Source organism: Micromesistius poutassou (genome assembly GCF_964030765.1).
Source record: "Micromesistius poutassou genome assembly, chromosome: 21".
Taxonomy (NCBI): Eukaryota; Metazoa; Chordata; class Actinopteri; order Gadiformes; family Gadidae; genus Micromesistius; species Micromesistius poutassou.
The window spans coordinates 2958839-2969080 of record NC_140291.1 but is presented as its reverse complement, the minus strand read 5'-3'; positions in this window follow the sequence as shown (position 1 = coordinate 2969080).

The window sequence follows — 10242 nt, the reverse complement described above, 5'->3', positions numbered from 1 at the left end:
CAAAATGAGCGAATCATAGACCGAAAGGCTACTACAGCCTGGATCTCCATCTTTGACGGTGTAGTCACAGGCACCACCCTTCCTCCATGCTGCAGCAACAGCAGAGAAGAGAGCGACTAGAGATTTGTGAGAAGGAAGTTCACGTGTGAACTTCCTTCTCACAAATCCGATAAGAGCTCATTCAGGTTCAGCACAGCCCAATGGGAGTTACACAATCACACACGCACACACACAGATATGTGCCTATCAGCACACACACACACACACACACACATGTGCACGCACAATTCTTGTGTGTGTTGATATGCATGCAAAAATGGTACAAAACCTCGCCGACACACATCACTGGGAGAAACAGACGAATATAAACATTTTTTATTTTATGTGCGTTTGTGAGCATCCACAGGGGCCCATGAGTGTGTTCGTTTTAAAAGGTACAAGAGAGAGAGAGTCCCGCGGGCAGAACACCTGCTAAACACTTGCCAGACAACCTAATGGACTGGCACATATCCATCCTTTTCCATTTTCAGTGAACCGGATGCACCTCCGAGAGTGGTCTATTTACAATCACACCCTAGGTCTCTCTCCCAACCCCCCCCTCTCTGCCTGTCTCTCTCTCTCTTTCTCTATTTATGTTGTTCTCTCTCGCCCCCCCCACCCCCCTTATCTCTCTCTGCCTCTCTCTCTTTCTCTATTTATGTTGTTCTTTCTCCCCCCGCCCTCTACGCCTCTCTCTCTCTCCTTGCCTCTCTCTCTCTCTCTCTCTATGCCTCTCTCTCTCTCCTTGTCTCTCTCTCTCTCTCTCTGTTATCTATGTTGTTCTCTCTTCCCCGCCCCCCCCCCCCCCTCTCTCTCTATCTCTCTCTCTCTGTCTCTCTCTATTTAGGTTGTCCCCCCCACACACACACCTTCTCTCTACCTCTCTCTCTTTCTCTCTCTTTATGTTCTCTCTCGCTCCGCCCCGCCCCCAAACCTCCATGCGGAGGGCTACCATCTTCTCCGCCGTCTTCTCATGGGCGAGGAGGAGAGCGCACGTGTTGCAGGTCTCACGTGCGCTCCCCTGGAAGACGCAGAGCACTCCTTGAACGAGACGCATCCCCGGGGCTATGTTTAGCCAGCGGGGAGAGGGGAGGAGTGAGAAGGGATCAATGGCAGGGTTATTTTGTTACCAGGCTTGTCTCAGGGGTCAGGGTGTCCTGCCCGTCTTTAGTCTCAGAGAACTGGTTTATCAGGGGCCCCCCCCGTTTCTGGGGCCCCTCGCTCCCCTGTCTGCGTGACGGACAGGTCCCTGATCACCTCGGCTGTGGCGGGGTTTTTTCCTGAAGTGGGGAACGTCCGGACCGAAGACGATCAGGAACGGAGTGCTACTGCTTCACATGTTGTCACAGGGGGGGCTGACGGATATGCAGACGCACAGGATCTTTTTTGGGGGGGGTTCTGTTAGAATTTTTTTTTTTGTATAGTGATGAGAACGAACGGGAAACACACACAAATAATGCAAATGCAAACACCGATGCACATTCACACACACACACACACACACACACACACACACACACACACACACACACACACACACACACACAAACACACACATACCACCATCACTCTTTCCCACATGCACACAGACAAACACACTAGGCATACTTACACACAGACACACCCACACGCACACACACACACACACACACACACACACACACGCACGCACACACACAACTCAAATGTCTAACTCAGATGGCTGCATTGTTCCATTAACATAGATTGCTGTCACCTTTTTTTTCTTTACTTTTTTTCTTGGCCATACATCCATAGATGGTGATTTATGCTTTTTTTTCTATTTTGTACACAAAATACACATTTTCAATGTTTCTTTCTCTCTTTGCTCATAAGCAACACACTGAGAAATAGACAATTGAACGCAGTTGAATGTTGCTATTATGGATGTGGCCGTGACAGAGCAGGCATTGGAGTTATCATCTGGAGGAATACAACTAGCAATTACTGCAATTGAATTCTGAATCAAATTGTAAATAACTGAAATAGTCATTGTCTATCGCAGGGAAAATTGTCCTAGGTTAGGGGCTCACAAAGAACATAAAGAGTGTGTGTGTGTGTGTGTGTGCGTGTGTGTGTGTGCATTCGTGTGCGTGTACGTGTGTGTATGTGTGCGTGTACGTGTGCATGTGCGTGTGCGTGCGTGTGTGTGTGTGTGTGTGTGTGAGCGAGAAAGGGTAAGCAAATTACCGCACTGTTTTTCAATGCTCATGTACATTTATATCTGTCTTTAAGAAGGTTGTCTCATATCTGGCTGTAAGGTGACGACAATAGGCTTCATTGCTGGACGGAGCTACGGCTGCCTGAGCTCCCTTGTGTATTTAAAGGCTAGTTTTATTAGTGTCAGTGGTAGCGTCAGGACCAAGGGAGTCTTTCTCGCCTCCCTCCAGGAGGCCCTAGGAGGCCAGCCATATTGTAGCTATGTGTCGTACGTCTATCACCGTCAGGGTCTCCAACCAGAGGAGACGCCACTACAGATCCTCTGCTCGGCACAGCAACCCATCCAATATGTGCCACCCATCGCCCTTCTACCTACACCGACCTCGAAGTGATGGGAGGACTCTGGAACTGCCAATCGGCGGTCAAGAAGGCTGACTCCATTTCGGCCTACGCATCCCTGATGACCCGCCACATCCTGGCCCTTACAGAGACTTGGATCACTCCAGAGAACTCTGCTACTCCTGCTGCCCTCTCCACCGCCTTCTCATTCTCACACACCCCAAGACCATCGGGGCGAGGAGGAGGGACTGGATTCCCCATCTCGCCGAAGTGGTCCTACCAGGTTCTTCCACTAGAACACTTGGCCAGATCTGCATTTGAACTCCACGCTGTCACTGTCACTGTCACCCTGCCTATCAAGCTCTTCATTGTAGTGATCTGCCACCCTCCAGGTCCCTTCCGTGATTTCTATGACGAGATGGATGCCCTCCTCAGCTGCTTTCCAGAAGATGGCACACCACTCGTTATCCTTGGCGACTTCAACATCCTGCCAGAGAAGTTACACTCACCTGAACTAACCAACTTTTTCACCACTTTTGACTTGACACTCTCCATTTCTCCCCCCACACACAAGGCTGGTAACCAACTTAACCTGATATTCACAAGGTCTTGCAGTACCTCGGCTCTCTCTGTCACCCCTCTCCCCGTATATGACCATCACTTTGTTGCTTTTTCTCTCCCCCTAAAGTCCTCTCGCTCCCTCCTCTCTATCCCTCACATTGTCACCAGCCGCCGTAACATGAAATCTCTCTCTCCCTCTACGTTTGCCTCCACTGTCCGCCGCCTTCCTCCCTCACTGCTGACGACTTTGTCACCTACTTTACCCAGAAGGTGAAGGACATAAGCTCCACTTTTACCCCTGCCACCATCCTCCCTCCACCCACCATCCTCCCTCCACCCATCCCCACCTCTGTTTTTACCCACTTCATCCCCCTCACCTCCAAAGAAGTCAATAGAATAGTTAACTCCAGTTGCACCGCCAACATCACCGGAGTGGCCCGATCCTGCAGATTTGCACTTTACAACATCCGCAGGATATGGCCCTTCCTCACAAGGGAAACAGCTCAGCTTCTAGTCCAAGTGCAGGTCATCTCCCACCTGGACTACTGCAACTCGCTCCTAGCTGGACTCCGGGTCTCTGCTATTAAACCTTTGCAGCGTATCCAGAACGCGGCAGCGCGCCTCGTGTTCAACCTACCTAAATTCTCCCATGTGGCTCCCCTCTTCTGCCACCTCCACTGGCTCCCTGTAGTAGCCCGCATCAGATTCAAGATGATGGTACTGGCATACAAGGCAGTCGATGGAACTGCCCCTGCCTACCTCCAAGCTTTGGTCAAACCACACACCCCAGCTCGATCCCTCCGCTCAACTACCTCAGCTGGACTTCTGGTCGATCAGCTAAATCAGGGGGGGGGGGCCGAGATCTCGGGGGGGCCGAGATGGGGTCGGCTTTTCTGTTAGAGGGGCACAAACAAAATTGTTGACCGGGAGGGGGGGGGGGGGGGGTCGCGGACGAGCGCTATTGCGGGCGCGATTGTTGACGGGGGGTGGGGTTGGCTCGTTCGGGGGGGCCACAGGGGGGGCCGGACTCAGAGGTACGGGGGCACTGGCCCCCCCTGGCCCCCCCCTAGAACCGCCACTGCCTGGAGACAGTCAGTACTTGCACTTGGTTTTCTGAACGTCTTTACTGTACCGATGGCGATATATTGTTTCACTTCTTATGACAAATGTACTTATTGTAAGTCGCTTTGGATAAAAGCGTCTGCTAAATGCCCTAAATGTAAATCAGAGCTGCCAACCCTCACGGTTTCACCGTGTGACACATGTTTTTGCCTGCTTACACATGCTCACACGCCACACATCCACTTTCTCGTGGCAAAAACAAACATGGGAAAAAATCTAATTCCCTGTGTGCTGCATTCAACCACCAAACACCCCATTTAGAGCACACACATCAATCATTGTTTGTGTGTGCGTGACCTCCTCTTCCTCCTACTCCTCCTCTGCCTTCTTCAGCATTTGTGCGCTTCCATCCCCTTTTTATCCATCCCACCGGTCCTTTTTTTATGAATAAGAAAATATTTTTCATCACAGGGGACAGTTGCTGTGTTTATAGAGGTCAGGGTCCCTCTGTTCCCTCTTGTAGCACTGAAGCCCCACTCCTTTATGTTGTTATCTGAGGACGGTAGACTGCATCATGGGGTGCATGCTTTTCAGATGAACATCCAGACCAAAACACTCCTCAGGATGGTGATGTTGTCTATAGTGGACAACATCCCTCTCCTTTTTGGTCAAATATGAGGCCTGACGTGCCTTGGGGTGCTGCTGGCTGCCGCACAATAAAGATTTAGATTCATTGCATTTGCCGACAATGTCACATTATCTCTTTTGAAACCCATTCTTTCAGATTTTCACGCTCTAGTTTCTCAGTCTCCATGCTTGTATCATTAACATATTTACATATTTATTTTTAAGTCTTTGTTCGAACAAAAACCTCCTTCAACCCACTGTATTTTTTCTCTGTAATCTTCTTCTCTTTATTATATTATTGTATTTTTTCCTCTCTGTATCTCTCTCTCTCTCTCTCTCTCTCTCTCTCTCTCTCCCTACAGATCAGGTGGATTAACCGTTCCCTGTCACTCATCCAGTGGCTACGGCCAGGGAAGACATTAATAATCTACAGTGGGAATCGATAAGTGACAGAGAGAGACACTATGACTTAACGTCTGTCTGTGTGCGGGGAGTGTGTACTGGGGGTATGCGGGTGTCGGAGTATGAATGACGTCTCAGGTGGAGTTGGACAGATTCTACCAAGGCGTCTGCCTTTAGTTCTTGCCTTCTCGCTGTTCCATCAAATTAAAGAAAGGTTCTGTCAAATTAAGACAACGATCGCTGCACAACGCTTTTTGTAGGCAGGAGGCCAGAACAAACAACTTAGAAACAACATGAGAATAAAAACGATTATTGGGCATAACTAGTGCATTATTGCCTCAACAGTCCTTCGTTTTGAAGTTCTGTACTCTGCTGGTGCCTGCAGGGTTCTAGGTGGTGGGCTTCGTACTGTGTGTTGCCTCGCATCGACTTTTGAAGCTCCAAGAAAAGCTGTCAACGTGCGTTTTGTCTGTGATGGAAAATACCCCTGAACTCCGCATGGTCCTAAAACAGGCGGCACAGCCTGCCCACAAATTGATTGAAATGAACGGAAAGGGGGGCTGGTTGTAGTCTTTTCACTCGGTCTAGCCCTACTGTTGATACAGAGAAACGAGCAAAAAGACTTTCCGTTTCCGTTTCCGGTTCCGGTCCGGTTTCCGTTTCAATGGGATTAACTGATGCCAAATAAATATGATGATGCCAAATACTGATGCCAAATACTGATGCCAAATACCCGAGACAGGACCAATAGTCCAAATTTCAGTGTCAACCACTTTATTTCCTCCTAGACAAACCAGAACGGGGGCTCAATGTTCAAAATATCGGAATTGTCATTTAAGACGCTCGCTTTATAGCCTGGCTCCGCCCGCCCACCTATTTCCGCCCAAATTTAATTTTCCCTTCAGTAGTCAGTCTGGGGCTGGGGCTTGTTAGTGGGATTTTGCCCGAACAAATTTCTGTGTGACCAATCAGCGAACAGAGGAAGTGGCTGAGAACGATGACGTCGAAGTAGCGACGTATTGTCAATGACAAGACCCAGCCTCGACAGTTGACTGCAAACATTATCTCTGTCCTTACTTTCGAATATTAATGTAGAATTTGTAATTGTTCCTTGAACTCTAAAATTAGATGAACAAAACCTGCAGCTATCGTTGACAGACATCTTCACGCTTCATCTTGTTTTGTTTGTGTACACAGCCTGCGCATGCGCGCAACGTAGTTTCCGGCTGGTCCCGGCGCATGACAAACGTCACGACCAAATGCTATAGCGATTGGTTATGGCAGATCCAGAGTGGCACTGGGCAGATCCAATAGTTTTAAACTTCAACAGACACCCGCCTCCAAGTGAGTGAACGTTTGCCAATTACAGCAGTTCCAGACCTTCTGTACAAATGAAATGAAGTACGATGGTCTGGTAGCACCAGGCTACTCGATTTAATGGAAAAAGGTGAATGTGAATTTTTTTTTGGATGACATGACATAATTGACAACATCACATCGTTGTATAACATAGAATGAATGTGTAAGACACATGTCTGCACACTCGTCTGCAGACCATTTAAAGTGAGTCAGCCTGCGATTGAGTCCGCGACAGCAGAGTACGGGTAAGGCACCGTGAAAAAACAGTGTGAGACAGAGTGTTGTTCTGGAGCTCTCCATACATCGTCGTTGATTGACGTCCATCTCCCTCCCAGCCCTTTTCATGTTTTCCTTAGATGACTCACGGGAGAAGGGGCCTGGAGGAAGCCACTTCCTCCAGGCCCCGTGGCGTCACACTCACCACGTTTAAAGGCTCTCTCGTTTCTCCACACACTGGCACCCTTTGATCAGCGTCGCCCGACCTCATCTCGACCTCATGGTCCTGCCTAGGAGTTTGAGACAGTTATGGGGGAAGCGAGGAAGTGGTTTGGGGGTTAGTTAAGCCCTGTGGTGTACAATACAGCCTTAAGGAAGAACATGAAACATGTGGCAAACAAAACAAATATGTCAAAACCTCTTTGAATCTGTCACTTCTGGCAGGTTGCCTCAGGCTCGCCCAAACATTTCAACACTAGTGGGCTTTAAAAAATATTTTGTAGTGGATAAATGAAATAAATAATAAATAATAAATAAAAAAGATAAATAAAAGATTAATCATAAGAATATGGGCTGTTATAATAGGAATACAATATATAATTGTACGAAACGTGCACCAAGCCTGTGCGCTAGTTCATTTTGTATTATTTTTATGTATTAAATGTATTGGATCTGTCTTATTCTTAGTGCAATTTATTGTAACTGCTAAACAAACTACAAATACACTAAACTCCAATAGCAATACATGTGAGGAACGTTTGGCCACAGATGACCAGGTCTGGTATAGTTGCTATTAAAATAATAGTGACTACTAGTAGAGTGATGGGAGAGAAGAGAAAGGAGAGGCAAAGGAAGGATACATGATTACATAGGCAAGGCTTGGACTTCTGGTCAGTTCTAAACCAGTGCACACAGTCAAACCCTCAAGGAGATGATTATGAGCCACCAAGAGCTAGTCTTTTTGTCTAGTTTTGTACAATGTCATGTTGTGCAGGGAAGTCGATGCTATTGGTTGAGAATAGTGAACGCGGGTCCTTCCCTCCGGAGCTGTGCCGGTCTTCGAGGCGGCTCGGTTTGACTGTTGAATGAGGATCTGGATATTATGGGAATGCTTATAAAGCTCATTGATTGATAGAGAGTTTCACCTTATACACCGTCCTCTCATAGGGCAAACACCCTGTTCTCATTAATTCAGAGAAGATACAGGGTTTCCGATTTAATCCTGGATGCCTGGTAAATGTCACACTGGGGTGATACAAGCCTCACAGGCCTTATCATGCCATCAAGGTGTCGTTCAATTAGTGGCACGCATTCTGCATCAGGAAGATAATTTCTTTCCTCTTTCCTCCTTCCTCTTTCCTCGTGTGCACGGCCACAGCACCAGGGGTCAAACCCATGGATCACATAAGGATTGGACGTGATCCATTTCAGAAACATCAACTTTTTGCCCTGTTTTGGTGAGGGTGAGGAAGGCTCCGGGGAGCAAAGGTCCCATTCACACCCTACGGTAAATACGGATACGGACGCTTTCGTCCGGTCGCGGAGGTCGTTTCGTCCGTCAGTGGGTCCGTCGCCTCTGAGCTTACGAATCCTGAGTGCTCTGGACGAAACCGGAGCAATACCACCGGAGATCGAGGCGGCAGTATAGAGTCAGAAGTCCAACCATTCGGAAAAATAGAGAGACAAGAACGTATTTAACGTTTATACTTATATTATACTATATACCTGACCTTATTATTACCTTATTACCTGCTTTGGCAATGCAAATGTATATTTTTCATGCCAATAAAACTTTTTTGAATTTCAATTTTGAGCAGAGAATCTGCGGGTTGGTGAGGGGTGTCACATGCCACCGCCGCGTACACACGCCGCGTACACACGCCGCGTACACACGCCGCGTACACACGCCTTTTTTTGTTGTTGCTGATTTCGGATGACACAGACCGAAATCATCTCCTCTACAGATACCATGTTTGCGATTGTCGATGCCGGTAATTTGCGACACGACAGTCACTGCCCTCTAGAGGTTGTATTGCGTAACGTCCATAACAACGCTGAAACCGGACAGAGGTATGAAGGGTAGTCCCGGAGACAACGTTTAGTACGGACGGACGAATTTCGTCCGGATCCGGAGGTATGAGGCGGCCTTAAGAGTGCTCTCATAGCTCATATATGTCAAGGCACTAATGACCCCTTGCCAATCATGTGACGGCTAATAATCTGGGTGTACTGCAGCACTGAGTTTGTGTGTCTTGTGCCGTTTACAATGCTCAAAACACCCCCTAACAGCCATTTCCCAGCATGCATGTTTAGACTTCACCTTAGGCACCTTCGCTTCCATCTTTTATCTCCCTCTCTCTGTCAGTCGTCTGACACGTGTGCATCTGCTTTTGTTTGTTCTCGTCATTCTGCGGGATCTTCATGCCTAGCTCTGTGACGTCTGGCTCTGCACACAGTGATTCATGCATTAACACTTGATTTATTTCCCTCTGAGCCCCCCACTGCCTCATTGTCACTCCTTTTTGCTATATCCTCAGGGAATTGTTGCCGGGGATGGGGGGGGGGGGGGGGGGGGGTGGAGGGTTGCATAGCGGGCGGACGGGATTATTGACGGGGGGGGGGGGGGGGGGTGGACCGAGTGGATCAACTAGAACATTGTAGGTGTCTTAAACTCCTCCCCTTTCATTAAAAACAATACGGTCTGGTCTGGTCTAGTCTAGTCAGGTCATCAACAGAAATTTAGCGGGAGTTTTTTGCATTTTTTTGCATGTGCATGAGAGCGTGAGATTGATGCTGAAAGCGTGAGTGTCACGCCAGATGCGTGAGAGTTGGCAACCCTGTATCCCTGTTTCTCTTCACCTCTTACACACACACACACACCCACACACACACAGACATCACAAACGTGCATCCCCCATCTACATAACCGCCAGGTTTTTTAAAATGTTTTCACATGTTTTCACAACAACAATCTTCTAATATACTAATGGTGACCTTGTTATTTGCCACTGCACAAAATTGCATTGACACGCACAACATTCATCACTATCATCCTCATCAGGACCGTCCAATAATACCCCAGCCAGTACGCAGTCTGTTCTCTATGAGGAGCTTGGCAGCTTGGAAGCACGTCTGTGTGGCACTCGCACTCACCCTAACCCCCTGTCATTGTTGGCGTGTGTGCGTGTGTGTGTGTGTGTGTGTGTGTGGATGATGGCTGGTTGAGATATCAGCGTGCACAGGCTAAACCAGCCATCGCCCACACACACTTCAGAGATCTCCTGAATGGTAATGTCCATGGCCCAATCCACCGAGGTGACTTGTGCTGGGCTCCTCCAGATGAAAGACGCAGAGCGGTGGCAATGGAGACGCTTCATTGTGCGAACCGCAGACAAAGAAAGAGATTGCATTGACTGCATTGATTTCTCAATGCAAAACAGCTGTGCAGCCTCACCCAGC